Consider the following 18,815-nt stretch of genomic DNA (forward strand, 5'->3'; position numbering starts at 1 on the left):
TACAGTAGATGGTTGAGTCAAACTATATGTTTTAGTTGTTTGAAGACTAGTCACATCAGCAGGAACTATCCAACAAGGTGAAAAGCACCAAGTAGTGAATTCAACAAAGGCAAGGGAAGATTCATGTTGAGAATTTCAAAGTGCAAATGAATAAGACATGGAGGAAGAAGAAAGATTTCAGTACATCAAGTTTAGATGAGGTCACTTCATCCAACGGATTAGGTGATCACATCACCCCCGACTAGGCAATCAAAAGGTATGTGGGACTGATATTGCATTGATATAATCTACATTAGTTCCAAGAATCTAAGTTCTAAAAATAGTATATATGCATGAATTAAGATTCAATATATTGGTTAGAACCTGGAATAAATCTACAAGTTGTGTTAGTTTTCATGTTAGTTTTCATGTTGTCGCCAAGCATGAAAAAGATTAGTTGGTGCCAAGCTATTAAAGATAATAGTATTGGCCAAGCTTGTTGTGGTTTCTGAGCATAAAAAAAATCATGTAGAAGTCGAGTGAGTTAAAATTTCTATGATAGCCAAGCTTATAGCTTTGTAAACATTGAGCATTTATTGTCGAGCTTTCAGGGCTATATGGTTAATTTTTGACTCATTTTCATTCATTCAAGATCAAAGAGAGCACGAAGAGCATAAGATTGTTGAGAGAAAAGGGTTAACCCATGCCCTAGATTTTTCAAATGTATTCAAAATAGAATGGATTAAGATAGTTTTGAGTAGAATACATGATCACTTAGTATGGTTGGAAAATAGCCCTACCAAGATCACTAAAATGATCATTCAATGAGTAATAGGGTACAATACCCTAGATAGACCCAAGACCATGCATAGTGATGTGAAGGAAGTAATTGAGAAGAATATAGGGGTTGTATGGAACAAAAGAGGGATGACAATTGATACAATTTCAAAACCCCTAATTGCATTTGCAATGAGAATTATTGCTCACAAGTTCTTTCAATCTACCAGGTTGAACAGTGTATCATGTATGGCTATGGATTTGGGCTACAAAATAGTGGAAAAGGATCACTCTTATGACCTTATTGAGTTACAACTCTAGTAGTTATCAAAAAATTTGGGAGTCATAAGAAAGATAACAAGTGCACAATGCTAATTCAGTTCATTATTGGTTTGCATATTCTTCTATGTGCAGAACACATTCCCTTCATCTAGAAAAGTATTGTAGTTCAAATTGGATAATTCATAGAGAAACTTGGGGACAATTTTGAGTTAGTCATGGAAAGCTATTTTGAACACTTTAAGAAGTCTATGAAGCAGAGATTGAGGATACCAATATCACTATTAGAGAAATATTATGGTGATGTTTATCTTCTAGTTGATATTGATCATACTTATGTTCAAGAAGTTCTTCCTAGGGTCAGATGGTTCAAGCCATTGCCCTATGAAATCAAAGTGGATGAGGCATCAGCAGCCATCATAGATTTACTTGCAGAGGAAGTAGATAAGAGTGCAATCTCATTTGGAAACTATGAGGAAGCCAAATCTACAATCACAATAGATTTAAAGGCAGCTTTTATGGTAAGAAAGAAGAACAAAATTATGAAGGAGCTTAAAGAAATATTTGGTGAAGGAAGAGAAGAATATGATGATGAGGATGAGGATGATGAGGATGAAGAATATGAGAAACTAGCTCAAGCCCCTATTGCACTAACACAAGGTCAAGGAGAGGACCAAGAAGAAGGGGAAGTGGAACATGATGAAGGTGTTGAGGAAGAAGAAGTCATTGAAGCACCCAAACCTTGTAGAGAAGAAGAAAAGAAAAGTTAAGGATTTAGCAACAAAGAAACCAAAGAAGGTTGTGAAGCCAACACAACCAAAGCTAGTAGTACCTATCACCAGGGTTAGCATAAGGGCTATTGTAAAGAAGACACAGGAGGTTGACAAACCCAAAGGAAAATCAACAACTACTACTAAAGAGTAGAGTCAACAAGAACAACCAAATAGGAGGAAGTATATAGCTCCAAATGAATCAGATGAGGAGAGGACTGAGTCAAATGAAAACAATCAATTCCAAGAGGTAAGCTACAGTCCCTCTTGTGATTTAGACAACTTATGTGATAACATTAAGAACAATGTAGATTTCTTAGGGTTCACATATGTTGAGTTTGACAAACTACAAAAGGTAGAAATGAATAAGGTTGAGGAATTTTTATACAAGATGATGGCCATATTTAAGACCACACCTATTAATATTTCCAACTCTTTACCCAAAATTCTATATGATAGAGTTCAGAAAAGGTTGCAATACAATTTAACTACTGAAAGGAATATTAGGGAGACTACTCTAGCCAAAGTAATACCAGAATTGGACAAGTCATCTATACCTAAGGTCATTAACAAATACAAGGGGAAATTTTCTCCCAAATACAAAGCTTTCAACATTTTATAGAATAACGTTAAGGATGTTTTCTAATAGAGCACCCAAATATGGAAATTTATCTATGGGTTGTAGACAAAAAAGGCAATTGAAAAACTACTTGAGGAGGTAGCTGAGGAAAAAGATGATCAAGAGGTAGTTGAGATCACCAAGGATTGATCTATCAAAGATGGACATGAGGGAGGCACTAAAAAAGAAGTAGGTACAAAGGCTATAGTTGAAGAAGAGTAGCAACAAGATCAAAATATACCTAAGGTACATATGTCGAGCGCAAGTCCCCCTCATGTGGACCTAGCAATTCAACAAGAAACTATCAAGATAAAGGATGTTTCTGATAGCACTATGTAGAACATCAATCCTTTGACATAGGATGATTTGAATAGGATTCTACAAGATTCAAATTTAGCTTTTAAACTTTCTACTAATCATGTATTAATCAATACAGATGAAATTGATAAGGTATTAGCAAGGGAGAAATAGAACACTAACACATCTAGTGAGAAATAGAACACTAACACATCTATAGTGACAAGAGGTCCACAAGCACAATTGGGTGTCACCTCTAACATGCATGTTTCAATTCCTATTGTGGTATACCAAAGAAAGGACATTGTGACATCACATGTCAGCACATTGGTGCCAAATGCTTCAATGCAAGTAGTATTAATAGTTGAGAAGGATGGGACACAAGTCCATATAGGTCAAGAGGGCTGTCTTGCACCTAATTCACAAATTCAAGGTGAAAAAGACAAAAAATAGAAAGCTAGGATTGAAGAGTCAACTTTGACAATGAAATCAGAGGAATAGATAGCAATTCAAACATCGATTACCCTACCAAGCTCTACATCTCTAATTCCTAGTAAAACTCTTCAAAGGTCGAGTGTAGATGCTACACCATTGCAATTATCAAGGCCTATTCCTAATACATCTAACGTTGGAGAAGGTACATCTTATGGAGATGTAAACTTAGATGAGGTGATTGAAATTCCAAAGTTTGATCTAGCAGCAATCACCATAGAACATATAAGCATATTGCAACAAGCTCTAGCAAGGAAGAAGAATCAAGAGTTACTCACAAGGGAACACAAGAAAGGACAAGTGCTATATGACATCAAAGACATATTTCTTGATGCATTCAGCCTCCTAGAACCTAATGAAGATAAACCTATTATTGAGCAATTGGTGAACTTAGTGGATAAGATCCATGATGTAGACCTGGAAATAAACACCAAACTTTTAGAATGGTCTAAGAAGATATTTCTAATAGAAGCTGATGAGAACATTTCTAGTGCCATTGCACTAAGATAGGTTGACTTAGCAACCAAAATGGAAGATGTGAAAAAGGTACTAGAGAATACATTTTCTCTATACACAAAGCTTTGTGATGTGAACTTGTTCACACAAGAAGCATAGAGGGCTATTGACCAGCTGTAGGGAGAGTTAAACACAATAGGAAATATTCTTAATTTGTCTCCTAGTCATAGTCAAACTCATTTTCAAAGGTTATTATCTACTCAAGGTCAGCTAGCTACATTACAAGAACAAGATGTAAATTCCAAGGCTACCTTGATAAATATTCAAGCCATGTTGACCCCACACATGGAGGTGTTGCACGAGGAACTAACTTTTGCAAAGACATTGATGAAGAAAGATGCTCATCTTTCTACTCATGAAGGCTCGGTGAACCTTGATATCAAACTAGATGAATAAATTCAATCTCTAGAGATAGCATGCAACATGGGATGTAGCACTTAAGATTATAATGGAGGTCCATTAATTATTTTTCAACAAACACATTGTTCGTGTACCACCCATGACATAAGTGTGAAAAAAAGGGGGAATTGAGGAAAAGGGGGAATTGAGATAGAAAAGGAGAAAATACTCAAAGGGGGATTAAATGTAGAAATAGAGTAAGCCAGAAGTTTAAGTAAATTTACTCAATAGGAGTATTAGATTTAGATACAGCACAAAACAATCAACTCAAGGGGAGTTATGAAGTTATGAGGTATGACTGATAAGTTATCAACTTTGCAAAATTTTGAAGTTTTCAAATTTTGTATGGGAGCCAAGAAAAGATTATAGATTATCTTAGTTATGCTTAAGTTAAGGTTATATATGCATGAAAAAGTGTTTTTCCACTCATGTCAAAGGGGGAGATTGTTAATCTCACATTTGTTTTAACATATGAGTGACTACACACTTAGTCATATTTATAAAGTGCATGCTGAGAAAGTAGTGTATGTTGAGCATAAATTTTTCAGATAATACAAGTTGAGTAGAATATCCAATACATGTTGAGCACTAGTATGTTCGGAGCAGACAGTTAGTACTGAGTCACTCCAGTACTAAGAAATTTAGTATATGCCAAGTGATTCAGATGTCAAGTGAATAGTGGATGCCGAGTCATTCAAAAGATGAGTTACAACATTGAAGATATAGTGGATGCCAAGCATCAGAGGTTTTAAGTGTCGAGTAAATAGTTTTAGACATAGTTATTGTAATGGCACAAACTCCTATGTAAATCATTTTTGTATCGACCTAAGGAATTTTTTTGCAATTCTAGATGATAAGAATGAATCTATATTGAGAATCCCTATGCAATACATGAAACCAATCAAATTTAGGGATGTTCTACATCTAATCAGAGAGGATCAAGTAGACATCAAAAAAGAGGTGATCATTTATCTAGAAAAGAAGTGCTAATTGAAGGATCAAGGCTGAGACATTCTAACAAGTGAATCAGTAAAATCTCTTAATAGAGTAGCCTTAACTAGTTTCAAGTTCTAGCTGACTTTTGTATAAATCTCTTAACCTAGTGCTTACTTCATTATAAGTTGATGTTCTTTAACCAGGCACACTCCTAATAGGGTAAGATCTAAAAATCTTTTCAAACCTTTAATAAGGAAGACCTTTTACATGGTAGATCATAGTTTATGATCAAATATTGTAACCTTAATTGGATACACTTACAACTACTCTAGTGAAGATTTGTGGGTGTCATCCCCACGCCAATTTTTCCATCTCATTGTAGGGCTTCTGGGTAACCAAATATATTGTGTCATATATCTGTTGAATGTTTATTATTTTCATGCTATGGATGAACATGCTTAGTTTGGTATTTCAATTTACATGCAAATTATGAGATGGATGTGTGGTAAATGATTTAATAGATAGATTTCTTAAGGTCTGATTCACCCTTCTACCCCTCTCAGAGTTTACTTTCCCTATTGTATTTCCAATAGAAAAAAGAAATGATAATGGTAGTGAAAATAGTCAAAAGGAAGAAATAAACAAATATGTTGGTGAATTCAAAGAAGTATTTGTGAAAGCATGTAATCTAGAAAGTTCTTATACAGTGTTGGAAGATCGGTATTTTGATGCATTTAAAGGGAAACTAAAGTTAAAAGTTGTTTGTGACTCATCCTATATGAATTAAGTAGTTTTATCAGAGATAGGGCATCAATTAATCAAAACTAATGTTAAAGAGTGAATTAGAAGTTGTACAGTTAACAGGAGGTAGAAGACATAGAGAGGAAGCTATGGTTGACTGTGCAAGCTTAGATATGATCACAGGAAGTTGTAAGATAGAAAACAAGTTTACTAGTGACCAGTGACAATTTTTGAAGTTTTTGGTTGGTGCACATTTAATGTGCAGTCCAATTTGAAGTGATTTAAAGATTGTAAACAAGATTGTGAGTACCATTTGATCATGCGAAGAGTTTAGAGTAATTTAAGAGTGATTTGATAGTGATTTCAAGTGCAAAGAAAGGCATTTGAAGTGTGAAGTTACAAAAGTCCTAAACATGATATTTTAAGGTATTTTATGAAGCTTGAATTAAATTTATAGTGTATACAATTAAGAATGATGGTAAGTTAGACAATATATGATGTAAGTGATAGGTCAAAGTATAAGTTCAAGAAACACCCATTTGTTTCTTTAGTGGATGATCAGTTCGGAGCATTTTCAAAAATCCCTTTGAATGTGGTTTTATGTAGAGGATGTTCAAAGTTAAATTCATTGAAAGTTTGAAAGCATTGGAGATGAGGAAATACATAAGGATTTAGGATTCATGTGTAACTATGACTTAACACTTAAATTTGAGTACACACACCTAAGTGAGATAAATTTGATCAAGTATATGTTCTATAAGGAATTTGACAATCATGAGTGGACCAAAATCATTCTAAGTAGAGTTCATGATGACATGTTTTGGATAGGTGATGTACCAGTCACAATTGGTAATGGCCTAATTCACAAGGTCACAGGACTGGGCAATGAAGGATGCCACCCAATGAATGATAGAAATGTGAGAAAGATAGTTGAGAAAAATTTGTACACCATATTTAATGGAAGAAACATGAAATTTGACATGATTCAAGACAAAGGAGCTAAAGTATTGAGAAACAATCTTGGACATAAATTGAATCATATTTCTAGAGTGAACTCAGTACCAACAAGATTTATGCATGCAACATATGTGATAGATGTAGAGAAAAGAAAGGTAAACATGTGTGAGATTGTCAAAATATAGTTATTGGACAACATTGCAAAGATAGAAAAGAGCAAGCAGTCTTTACATTTGATTCTTTGTTGAAACATATATTCTTCTATGAAAGCAAGCAATTTTATGGAATGACAAATTAGGATAATGATGGATGTACTATGAATATGGTAACACAATGTTATAAGGAGAGATTGGAAAATGTCAAATATAATGACATTGATAAAATGATGAAGAAATTTCAATTTGAGATGAAACAAAGATATAGACTCCCTCCCTCTGTGGTGGAAAAATATAAAGATGAAATATGCTTCATGGTGGAAACTGATAATACTTGTATGAAAGTAGTAGAACCAAGGGTAAAATTCATTGAACCTATGGGATATGAGATGAGTGAAGAACTCATAGAAGGGTATGCATAGATCATACTATAGTCAAAGAAGGACACTGAATGCCCTAGACGGGGTACCTATGACGGGAAGGTAAGGGAAGTTAATTCTAAACTTTATAACAAAGAAATTAAGAAGAAAGTGGAGAAGAAGATAGATTCCATCCTCAAGGAGTTGGGTCTAACGTGAGAGGAATTTAATGAGATGAAAGATGCTGCATTGGAAATGAAAACTAGCGAACAAATTCAGGTGATAGCAATAACACCAATTGCTATTGTAGCACCATCTGAAGGGATAACAATTGTAAAACCCAATGTGTAGACACCTGCACCCTATGTAGCAATTACACAAGTGAAACCAATTATAATTCAACATGATCAAACTAGGAGGTAATCAGAGGATGACACACCTATTGTGCAAAGAAAATCTAAGAGATTGGTGAAGACAATGTAGGAACCTAAACCATCTTCCAAGAAAAGGGTCAAGTAAACCACAAGTGGACCTAGGAAAAGAAGAAAGACACTACAAATTAGTGATTCTAAGTATTCTGATGATGAAACTAAGGAGAAACCAATTGAACAAGTAGCAGAAGAAGGAAGAATGCAAGTAGGAAAGAAGGCATGGAAACCAAAGGTATAAATTCTTAAAATGTAGATCATTATTGATAATAATTTTGTACAATTAAATAAGTATTATATCTTATATAATAATATGGATAGAAGGACATTAGAGAATGCCACAGTAAGGAATATTATCTTGAGGAACAAAAGATTTGATAGTATACAAGGAAAGATCCCAGAAGATCTCTATAATAGGTTACTAAATAGAAAAAGGTGAGTAATAGAAGAAGACTCCAAGCTAAGAGAGAGCATGCTATACAAATTGTGTGAAATAAACACCAATGAAGACTTGGATAGAATTTTGAAAGGCATTGAACCCCTACTAAGTAATAAAAGAAGAGTTATTCTTCTTATGGGAGGAAACTATGAGGAAGTAAGGAAAAAATAGAGGAAGCTATTGTGAAACACATTATTTTAGTACCTCCAATCATGAAGGAGAGTGTGTAGCCACGATCAGATAGTCAAGTTTATGTGGAAGCTAGAAGAAGATGCTGAAGAAACACAAGCATCATCATCTCCTCACATAGTTATGGGTTTTGGAATTTTTTAGAATAACTGAGAGGTGGAGTGAATCAGTTATCCAAGGTCCAGATGTACAAATAAAACTTTTTAGTGCAAATCAAATCCATACCCATTAAACCATAATGTGCATGCATTCATTAAATCATACAATACTTTAACTTTTTAGTTTATTGTCCTAGGTCAAAATAACTTTGCAGAAATATAAACATAAAATATCATAAGAACATTCCCACAATTTCACACAAGGATTTTATATAGAAACCTCATTTGCAAAAAACCACTAATAACATGCTATTAATTCTCACTCTTCTGAAGTGATACCCTATGAAAGGCCAACCTTGTTAAAGGTTGCAATACACATTGTTAAATGTGACCTGGTTTTAGGATTTTAATAACCCTATTAGGAGTGAGCCTTGTTGGAGGAATTTAGACCATTCCATTAGAATGTCACCTAGTTAAAGAATTTACAAATTATTGTTAGGTCAACCTTAATCCAAAGAATTTTATCCACACTAGTACAATTATTAGAAAGTAATAGTAGGACTTGATCTAATAAAAACTTACAACTCACTAGAAGATTATAGATATCTATTTTCATCCTCCATTCTTCTTAGCATTCATACACTTCAACTCTAATAGCTTTTTCACCCTTTAAGAATTCATTTCCTCAAGCCTTCTTTCTTTGTATGTCAACTGAAGTCTCTTCTATTTAGCCACTAGATGAAGTAATACCCTATACTCCTTGTCTTCCTTAGGTTTTCACACATGACAACCTTTACTTCTAATAAACTATCTCTATAAATAGAGAATTTAGTGTTGGAAATATTCAGGATAAGATAGGTTACTGAGAGGGGAAGGGTGAATCAGTAACTTATAAAACTTTTGAATAGTTCAGCATTTTAACCATTCATCATTCATTCATCTAATCTACTGCATAAATGAAAGATTAAACATTCATTACATATATACATAGAGATTTGGTGACCCAGAAACCTTCCAAATAGAAAGTAAAACTGGGGTGGGGATGATGCCCACAATACTACAGTATAAAGTTGGCATGTTCAGGCTTACAATGATCACTTCTGGTGATCTGCCCTATTAGGAGCAAGTAGGACTGCTAGATCCAACTTGTTAGAGGATTTCCAAACATACAGTGAAGTATGCACTCTGTTAGGAGATTTACAAAAAGACTGTTAAGTCTATCCTGTTAAAGGATTTATAAACTAATTCACCTGTTAGGATGAAGTAGTGGATCTTCTTACAACTATTTGCTGATAAGATCCATTTTGCATTGATCACCTGATGTGATAGATATAACTTTTCTGCTCCTATGTTGACCTTGTTGTATTCTTTTTAATCTGCTGCTGATTCACTTTCACTTTTCTCAAAATATAGCAATACCTTCTTTACATGCGAACATCAATACCTTTTCTTTTCACACACTCATGCCATATTGAAAATGATATCATATATATACTATTCCAATATTTACAATTGCAAGCTCGGCCAAAACACAAGTGAACAAAACATTATTGAGTCAGCTAGATAGTAGAAAACTCAGGTTCCTCAAGCTGACTCGATGACCTTCTGATACTTGGCATCCACTACATTGCTCAGCGTCGTCATGCACTCCGTAGGAGTAGAGGCTCGATTCATACTAGCCACACAACATTGCTTGGAACTCGGTAACCATTGGTGACTCGGTAGATATAGTGTCACTCAGTAGAAACTAACTTCTTCGTTTACCTTGTTGTGCTCGGTGAACACTGAGTCCTTCATTTACCTTTTTCACTTGGTAAACATTGCATCCTTTGTTTACCTTTTTCACTCGATAAACACTGAGTCCTTTTTTTACCTTTTTCACTCGGTAGACATTGTTGATCTTCTCATTCACTCGATATCCTCTGGAATGCTTGGTGAGAACTGTTTACCTACTGAACTTATAAGGTAACCACTGAATGCTCGGTATACACTATAGACTAAGTGATGAGCTAGATAAGCATTCAAAATTGAATAAGTGTTTGCACTAATGACAAATATATCATAATTCCAACATTTAGATCTTTTTCCACTTAACTACAATCATTCATTTTAGGGTTAGGTAGGATTCAATAAATCTACCCACTTTTATATTTTGTTCCTCTAGAAACTTCCTATACAATCTTCCTTGAATTTGCCTCAAAATAGTTTACCTTGAATTTTATGAAACTAGTCATCTTAGTTATCTTCCACATGTTTCACAAAATTCAAAAAATCAAATTAGTCGACTCAAATTCAATAAATCTTTGATTTAACAATTTTTATTATCACTCAACATCTATATTGTTATGTCACTCAGCCAACAAAAGTTCACTCAACAAACACTAAAGTTTATTGATGCTCAAAACCAACTAAAATTTACTCAGTATATACAAACATTCACTTGGCTTGCACTATTTGTCTTCTTTTCTCGGCACCTATTGATTTTCACTCAGCTTCCATTAATTTTTGCTTAGCTTGCACTAACTGCTTGACAAGGCTTGGCAAACACTTTTCTTAATTGATCTTGTTTTAGTCTAAACTTGAATAATTCTTCAATTCATAATTTAAGTAGATAAACTATACACTATAGTATCAATGTCTAACTTGGTCTTAGTGCTCCTTTTATACAGAAAATAAGTCAACCTTTCTCTAAGTTATCTTGTTATCTCCTCTATTCAAATCCTCTTCATCAATCAACCATTTGATAGCATTCAAACCAAAAAAAAATTGTCTCACTAGTAGGTAGCAAGTTTGACATCATTGACAAAATCATGATTGTTCCATTATAGGTTCTTCACTTCAAAATAATATGTTTTCAATGATGGGTACTGAATTCATGCAAGTGGATAGTACACACATAATAGTAGATGCAAAAGAAAACCCATTTACAACTTATGGAACATCAATTGTTGGCAATATTACTACCTATACTAGTTCCAATGAAGAAGATGATGAATAAGAAAGAAATGTGAATACAGAGAGAAAAATATTAGAAGAAGAAGACAGAAAGAAAATTGGAGAGAAGAAGATATTGGAAGAAGAAGAAAAGAAGAAATTGGATGAGAAGAGAAAGGAAGAGGAAAGAAAGAAAGAAGAAAAATAAAAGAGAAAAGAAGAAGAAAAGAAAAAGAAAGTAGAAAAAAATAAAAGAAAGAAGAGGAGAAACAAAAAGCAGTTGAGAAAGAAAGAATAGAAGAAGAGAGGAAGAAGGCTGAGGAAGAGAAGAAGAGTACAAAATTTAAAGCAGATACACTTATTCCCATAGAAATTCCAGTAGCAGCAATAGCAGTAGTATTATCTGATGATGATGATGATTAGAAAAGATTATAAGTTCTTTGAGAAAAATTCTTCAAATTAATAAATCATTTAAGTCCTTGGAGAAGACATTATCAGAAGTCTTGGAGAGAATGCAGAAGATAATTCACACAACTACCAGAAATCTAGACTTGTAGACTAAGGCTAAAGAATTGGTGAAGTCTTTTGATGAAGAATTCACAACCTTATCTAAAATTTCTTCAACACAAGAGTAGGCCAAACATGACGCATCATTGTTTGATATAGTATGCACAAATGTGAGAAATGACATGAAGTTATTAGATGTGTGCATCAAGCAATTAAGAAAGAACATTGATGAAGGTAAGAAGTTGTATAGATAGTGCACACTATCATACAATTACCTATCAGATTTTGAGAATTAGATCAAGGCTCAAATAAGTGAGCTTCATACAATCACCACTAGGTTACAATTACTAAAGGCTAGCATCGAACATTTTGGAACTAAAGTACAAAAGATTCACAATGCAATCTGAAACATAGAGACCAATAAGGAAAAGGTAATCAAAAGGTTCTCTACTCTTAGAGAAATTTTGTCACCTAATATGAGTATTTTGTAGAGGAAATTAGAGGAGTGTCTTGTAGAAAAGGCCTCCTATGACAGATTTTCTTATACTGACTTAGGTGTGGTAGAAGTAGCATCCTATGGACTTTGTACACTCATTAGTATCTCTAATATAGTTAAGGAGAACTAGAAGAAATAAGTTGAGAGACTTAAACTTGTTTATGCAGACTTCTTTTCTAGAACAACAAGTTGATTAGAAAAAGGCCACACAATTTTTGTATGCAATTTTTGACACCTTTGCCATTGATGTCAAAGGGGGAGAAGTCTAGGTAAGGAAAATCATAAATGTTTATGATGTTTAAGGGAGAATTATATGTATATTTAAGGGGGAGTACACCTATATACCATTATAAGGAGTGATAAGAAATGTAATGACCCATCAAAACATGAATAAAATGTTCTCTATTTTGAAGACAATTTTTGTGTAGTTACTTTTTGTATTCATTTTTTGTATGACATCTTTTTGGGACTCAGCCAATTTTTTCAAATGTCGCTATCAATGCTAAAGGGGGAGATTATTGACAATATGGTTAGTTAGATGTCTAGAGTGTTTTCATTTATGGCAACATGTATTTGGTATTTCATTTATGTATTTAGAGTTAGAAATTAATCTAAGTGTTTGACATTTTGCAACAATAAAGATATATATGCAATGTGTACTGAAAACACACTTCAATTTAGCTCATGTGTAGCTGAGGAAAGCTATATGAAAATGTCATGATGATGTAGGTTAGTGCGCATATGTGTATGGACAATATAGTGCAAGTTACAGTTGATTTACTGTATTTAACAAGATAGAACAAAGCATATCAAAAATATGAGTTGTACAACTTAAGGAATTAATTTGGTGACAAAATAATTACAAAGTCATGATGGGCTGAAATTATAGCTATTAATCTCTAAGTGATTTTATAATAAGTCAAGCTTGTAAAGATGTGAAGGCTGACTGAGTAGAAATTTATTAATTTGTGAGATATAAGTAAAGATCTTATCTCGCACAAATAAGGAGAAAGATGTAGGGACATATGAACTATTGTGAAGATAGCTTGAAGGATATGTGAGCCTTATGTGATATGGAATATGATGTATGATCAAATCAAGTGTGATTTTTAGTAGTGAGAAAGTATTGTATGTATACCTATACTTGTGAAGAATTTTATTGTTTATTGCATGTTAGGGTAGTGGAATCTTCTTGCATACATTGTATTTGATCTACCAACTCCTAATAGGGTTGAGGCTTTTAATAGGGCCTAGTCCTCTAACAAGGACTTGAGACACTATATGTACTTCATAGAGTTTTAATGAGGTCAATGTCCTTAATAGGATTCTTTTGTTTAGTGAATCATCTAGTAGGTATCATCCCCACTGGGGTTTTCCCTTGGCTAGGGTTTCCCTAGTTAAGAAATAATGGTGTCATGAGTTCTCTTTTTATATGGTTATATTTACTATTCAACATTATTGGTTTACTTTGACATGCAAGTTATAAAGTAATTAACAATATCCAGTTGTGTGCAAAAGTCTGTAGAGTATAGATTCATCCCCCAAACCCACCCCCAACCCCCCCCCCGCTTGCCCAACCCTCCCCCCTCTCGCTAAGTATTATCTATTTCTAACAAGACAAATGGCATGTATCAGTGAGACATGCAAAATATACATAATTTAGATGTATGAAGAATTTGAAGTTGAGACAGCTACACATCTTTGGCATTATTGTCAAAGAGGGAGAGATTTATAATAGAGAAAAAGATTGAAGAAGAAAGAGGGAGATATTATTGAAAGAGGGAGAGATTTTTATACAAAATTTTTAAGGGAGAAATTATTGAAAAGAGAGATAATCATGAAAGAGAAAAAAAACTAACAGAGGGAGTTTGAATGGATGAGAATTAGAATGAAACAAAGGATAGTGGTCACTCATGGAAGTTAAATATTTTTTATTGTATGGTAACTAAGTTATTGTTAATATTTCAAATATTTGAGATGTTTGTATCAATGCCAAAGAAGGAGATTGTTGGAAACTTACAATTGGAACAATTGTGATGCAGGAGCATCCAGAGGTATAAGGGCAATCCTGTGTCACCCAAAAAAATGTACTTAGACTTAGTTTCTATTTCATGTGTTTTCATTTTTGGACACCCATTTGGGTCAAATAAAGGTTCCAACTCTCACAGTTCCACTATCAGTGCGCTAGTAAATCTTGAAAAAATAGGAGTATGTAATTGGGCCATCATTTTGGTAAACTAGAAGGTGTGAATTGGCCAGATGAATTTAATTGTGATTTAGAGCATTTCAGAAAAAGAATCAGGTCAAAAGGCCCCACGGTTTGAAAATTATTGCAGTTTTTTGGGTTTTGGAGACCTCCTAAGAATGCTCCAAAGTCAAGTTAGGGGCATTAAATGACCTTGAAAAGGGCCAAAAATGGGAGATGAGTGAATCTATTCCATAGGGCTATAGAGCACTTCGAGAGCTTTTCGAAAATGTAAACGGTTCGTCAATCGAAGCTACGGTTCAAAAGTTATGCCTCCCGAAAGTTTGGTTACTGTTTCTGGATTCTTCTAGATTTATGCCGACTTCTAACGTAGCTTCCGGAGCCTTCTATTTGGTCGGTGGATGCCTACTAGAACTTTCTAGAATGTATTCCTAGTCCTTAACCCTCCGAGGTCTATTTAAGGACATTCTTGGCATTGTAAAAGGCAGTTCGGAGGGGAGTTTGAGAGGACGTACTGAAAGGAGAAATTATCTCCACATTTATGCTATTGTAAGCCCTTAGGGCATGTTTTGAAGTTTATTTTCTCTGTACTAAATGTACTAGCTTATTTTTTAGTTAATACAATCTCCCTTTTTCTGTTGTGTCCATTCTATTCTTGGGTTGTGTCCCAATCAAGTGGTATTAGAGCTGGTTTTCCTGAGTGTGTAGACAGAGCGCCGACTATGAGGCAGATTGCACCAGGACTGTGTGGTTGTGGGTTTGAGTTAGAAGATGCCTCCAAGAAAAGAGCATGGTGAAAGGGCCAGAGCTATTAATCCTGAGGAGGTTAGAGCCCTTCAAAGGCAGGTACAGGCATTGCAAGAGGAGCTCCGTAGAGGAGTAAATGTTGCCGCAGGTGACAACAATGAGGATGACAATGAAGAAGAAGAAATGGGACCAGAATTGGAATTTAACGGGGAAGTTCTGAATCATGCAGAGGAAAGGCTTTTTAGGGCCATTACTAAGTTTGGGAAAAGACCTACAATTGAAGTGGGTGTATTTTTAGGAAATCTAAAACCAGAGGAGTTGATCGATTGGATCAATGAATTGGAAGAATACTTTGAGTATGAGGATATCAAGGACATAGATAGGGTTAAGTTTGCAAAGGCCATGCCAAAATCTTGTGGCAAGAGGTTCAATTGGAAACAAATAGAAGAGGAAAGGAGAAGATCACAAGATGGGATCACATGGTGGACAAATTGAAGAAGCAGTTCATTTCTGTGGACTACGAGATTGATTTGTTTAAGAAGATGCATGAGTTAAAGCAAGCAGGAAGATCAGTCCAAGAATATACAGAAGAATTTTATCGACTCTTGATTAGAGCAGGGCATGCAGAAGCAAATAAGGAGAAGGTTGCTCATTATATCAGTGGGTTGCGACCTAGCATCCAGGAGGAATTATGCTGGTAAGAATGACCAACGTTGAAGAGGCATACCAGTTTTCCCTATGAGTTGAAGAGAAGCTGAATAAAAAGTTTGAAGGAAGAAAAAGAGGGTGCAGTCAAGGAGGAAGGGGAAGCGGTAGATCATCTGGAGGCTGCAATGAAACCCAAAAGAAAAATGAAGATGTGGGTACTAGCAGGAACCAGAGGAATGAGGGTTTCAACCGCTCTCATGATCAAGACTTTGGAAATTAGAGAGGAAGAGGTAGAGGATGTGTACAAGGAAGAGGAGGCTTCCATGGTACTTGTTTCCATTGTAAAGAAGAAGGTCATCATGCCTTTGAATGCCCTCAATGACAAGGAAGGACAGATAGGAGAGCTGAGGGCCAAGCTAGGGTTGCTCATGTGGATGAGGATGCACAATCATCACATTCAAAGGATGCAGAAAGAGGAGAGACCTTGGTAAATGAAAGAGTCCTACTAAGTGGTGAGATTGAACCAGGACAATGGAGGAGTTTTTTTCATACCAGATGCAAGTGTGAAGATAAATGTTGTGACGTGATCATTGATGGTGGTAGCACTGATAACTTTGTATCAGAAGAGATGGTCTCTAAGCTAAAGCTCAAGAGGTCCTGGTAAGTGAACAATGTTTAGTGAAATTCAAAATTGGGAGTTACCATGATGAAGTTCTCTGTGATGTTATTCCGATGGATGTTTTCCATCTATTGTTGGGTAGACCATGGCAGTTTGATAGACATGCAGTACATGATGGACATGCAAACACATGCTCTCTGACAAAGGATGGAGTTCGCCACAAATTGAAGCCCATGAAAAAGGAAGGTGAAAAGGTATGTAGCAGTGCTAGGATTTGTCTTGTTGATGGAAGAAAGTTTTTAGATGGCATGAAACATCAGCATGTGTGCTATGCTTTGATTCCTAGGAAAGATAAAGAAGGTAGTAGTGAAATACCACTTGAAGTTTTAGATTTACTAGGGGAGTTTGGAGATATTATATCTGATAATGTTCCAGATGGATTGCCACCAGTAAGGCAAATCAGTCATCAGATAGATCTGATTCCAGGAGCTAGTTTTCTTAACAAGGCTACTCACAGGATGACTCCTACTGAAATAGAGGAGCTAAATAGACAAGTTCAGGAGCTGTTGAGGAAGGGCTTGATTCGAAAGAGCTTGATTCCATGTGTAGTACCTGCAGTACTCGCACCAAAGAAGGATGGAGAGTGGAGGATGTGTACAAATTCTCGAGCTATAAATAGGATAACCATCAAGTACTGGTTTCCTTTGCCAAGGATGGATGATCTTATGGACTGCTTGAGTGGAGCTCAGTACTTCATAAAGATAGATCTCAAGAGTGGCTATCATCAGATACGGATTCGAGAAATGCATATGAGGTGGAGCTGCCAGATGGTATTCACATTTCTCCCATTTTCAACATTGCAGATTTAACAGAGTATCATGATGATGGTGCAGATGAGGAGTTGGTGTTAGAGCCATGTTCGATTCCTGCTTCTAAGAAGGAGGAGATAGAAGACATTCTAGATCATCGTGTGGGTAGGAGTACCAGAAATAGGCAGTATGAAGAGTATTTGGTCAAATGGAAAGGATGACCGATCGAGGACTCAACTTGGATTTCAGCAGCTGAGGTTTCCCATTTGAGATTTCCTCTACCATTCATAAAGTGACAGGGTCACTTTTCAATCTACCCTGGGTGTCTGATGCAGCAGCATCCAAAGGTATAAGGGCAATCCTGTGTCACCCAAAAAAATGTACTTAGACTTAGTTTCTATTTCATGTGTTTTCATTTTTGGACACCCATTTGGGTCAAATAATGGTTCCAACTCTCACAGTTCCACTATCAGTGCGCTAGTAAATCCCAAAAAAATAGGAGTATGTAATTGGGCCATCATTTTGGTAAACTAGAAGGTGTGAATTGGCCAGGTGAATGTAATTATGATTTAGAGCATTCCAAAAAAAGAATTAGGTCAAAAGGCACCACGATTTGAAAATTATTGCAGTTTTTCAAGTTTTGGAGACCTCCGAAGAATGCTTCAAAGTCAGGTTCGGGGCATTAAATGACCTTGAAAAGGGCCAAAAAATGGGGGACAAGCAAAGCTAGTCCATAGGGCTATAGAGCGCTTCGAGAGCTTTTCAAAAATGTAAACAGTCCATCAATTGGAGCTACAGTTCAAAAGTTATGCCTCCCGAAAGTTCGATTACCGTTTCTAGATTCTTCTAGATTTATGCTAACTTCTAACGCATCTTCCAGAGCCTTCTATTTGGTCGGTGGATGCCTACTAGCACTTTCTAGAATGTATTCCTAGTCCTTAACCCTCCGGGGTCTATTTAAGGAGATTCCTGGCATTGTAAAAGGCAGTTCGGAGGGGAGTTTGAGAGGAGGTACTGAAAGGAGAAATTATCTCCACATTTATGTTATTGTAAGCCCTTAGGGCATGTTTTGAAGTTTATTTTCTCTGTACTGAATGTACTAGCTTATTTTTCAGTTAATACAATTTCCCTTTTTCTATTGTGTCCATTCTATTCTTGGGTTGTGTCCCCATCAAATTGTTGTTTTTCATTGATGTCAAATCTATGGATGAGACATATTTCTACCTAATCTAAATATCATATCTATTTGATTGATGAAGAGGATTTTAGAGTTACTCATAACTATAGAACCTATAAGAAAGGTTGAAGTTATGAAAAGGGAAGTTACAATGGACATTGGATTAGATAGAATTTGATAAAGAAAAGTAATTATTTATGTCCAAGAAGCTAATCCTAGTTGAGCAAAAGAGTAAAATACTA

The sequence above is a fragment of the Cupressus sempervirens genome, chromosome 11, assembly GCF_028749045.1.
Source record: "Cupressus sempervirens isolate cs-2001-9-10 chromosome 11, ASM2874904v1, whole genome shotgun sequence".
Classification (NCBI taxonomy): domain Eukaryota; kingdom Viridiplantae; phylum Streptophyta; class Pinopsida; order Cupressales; family Cupressaceae; genus Cupressus; species Cupressus sempervirens.